A 1,837-nucleotide genomic window follows, 5' to 3' on the forward strand; every position below is an offset into this window, starting at 1 on the left:
CTACAATAATTTTTACTTCCCCACAATAATTTTTATTTCCCCACTGTGCGTCGGTATTTGAGAATGAGTTGATAAGCGAAGTGGATATTAGTGAAGTAATATAAAGCAACATAATGTTTTATAATTAATTTCTGCCTGATTATCCTCATTTTCTTCGGTTTAGGAGATTCATATTATATTTATCTATAGTCCTTTAGTTTTTAAGCGAATTTCTAAATATCGTTTTTGCGCTATAATTGAAAATGTATTGTCGCTCCTTATCTAGCACAGGGAACTCTTTGTCTAGCACATGTTAAAAGTACTAACTTCAAATGCAATTTATCTTTTGAACATGCTTGGTTACTTTCCCTCAAAATGATACGTATGTATAGAGAATGTCATTATCTTCAAATAGTAAAAGTAGCTTCAAACAAATCTTAAGAAAAGTCATTTTGCGATACAACCACCTTAAAATCACAATTTAATTTATTCGTCTCTTGATCCATTCTATAAATCCAAAAAAACATAAAAAAATATAGGAGGAGAAAGAAAGAAGGGAATGAAATAAAAATAGAAAGAGAGGGAAGGAAGAAAGGAGAGGGAGGGAGAGAGAGAGAGAGAGACATTCTTGAATATATCTAACCTGGTATAAAAATCATATTAAATTAGACATATTCACAAAATGCTCATAAATAAATGAGGTGTAAAGTGTTTAATGGGAAGCATGGTCTCTCATTCGACGTTATGATTACTGCGAAGTATCCGTACACAGGGCCGCATAATCTCCTCGTATAAAACAAAAACGTAGATGTCGATCGTATAAATAGAACCGTTCGTCTGCACGGAGATGCGGTCCTATATAGAAGAGTTATTTTTGAGAGTCATATCGTGACTCGTTACAGTGCTGCGTTCAGTTCTATAAGGTTTCGGTCGCGGCAAGCAGTGCAAATGGTTTCACGCATCATATACAGAACAAAGAAACCAAGGCATAATTAACTTAATACGTGAGCAAAAGTTATTGACTATGCCATTAGGATTTAATTTCTTATATTCGCGTTACTGTTCTTTTTCCGCTAGGTGAAAGGTTTATTTTTTCTAATTAAGCCGGTGCATCGGAGATATATATTCGACATATATTCGCATGTGCGTATGCTGATGTGTGAGCGCTTCCTTTCAATATTTAATAAATTTTCCAAAGCTGATATGAAAGCTATGATAATAAGAAACCATATGCATGCTCACATATTACGCATATGCGTATGGGTGTGTTTTATTTCTATAAATATGTCAGCTTTTGTAAATTTATTATACTAGTCAATAAAAAAATGCATAAGATCGAAGGTAATTAATTCCCGCAGTTTTTTAGGCAATGAATATGATTCCGTTTACCAAATTGTTCTATTTCGTTATAATTTTGAAATATTTGCATTAAAATTACAAGAGAAGCTTTTAATATATTTTAGTATATTATATAATAAAATAAATTATTAAAATGGCTCAATCAGAATAAATCAATAATTAAAAAAAGAGCTACGAGCCAGATACAATATAAAGAATGTTTAATATTAATACACTACAGACGTTTCGACCTCGATCGGGTCATTTTCAATGTAATTATTAGTATATTATATTTTCGACATGTGACATGTTGGAGAAGTTTTATTGCAATAAAAGTTAAGTTAGCACTTTTAATTCTTAAAAGGTATTTGTTGTGTCAATAATTATGGTTAAGAAAAGGATTTTTATATATATAGGGGAAAGTGGTCTAAATCGGACCTATTTGCAGTTTTTGCTCTCTATAAGGCATAAATAAAGTCCGATCGTAAAATCGAAGGTGCTGTTGGAAAGATCATTTAAT

General features: G+C 31.5%; 1 protein-coding gene across 4 annotated transcripts in view; it reads left to right on the forward strand.

The window, feature by feature from the left end:
* Nucleotides 1-905: 905 nt before the first annotated feature.
* Nucleotides 906-1,837, forward strand: part of Grip (Glutamate receptor interacting protein) — a 14,798-nt gene continuing 13,866 nt past the window's right edge. For 3 of the 4 annotated variants that reach the window (XM_018450451.1, XM_018450452.1, XM_018450454.1), the window contains exon 1: nucleotides 906-983. The gene's annotated coding sequence lies outside the window, so the exon portion shown is untranslated. Of the gene's footprint in view, nucleotides 984-1,298; nucleotides 1,321-1,837 lie in introns of those variants that run through there. The other variant, XM_018450455.1, reaches the window with a different exon arrangement.

This window comes from Mycetomoellerius zeteki, unplaced genomic scaffold (assembly GCF_001594055.1).
Source record: "Mycetomoellerius zeteki isolate Tzet28-1 unplaced genomic scaffold, Tzet1.0 scaffold28, whole genome shotgun sequence".
In the NCBI taxonomy this organism is placed as follows: domain Eukaryota; kingdom Metazoa; phylum Arthropoda; class Insecta; order Hymenoptera; family Formicidae; genus Mycetomoellerius; species Mycetomoellerius zeteki.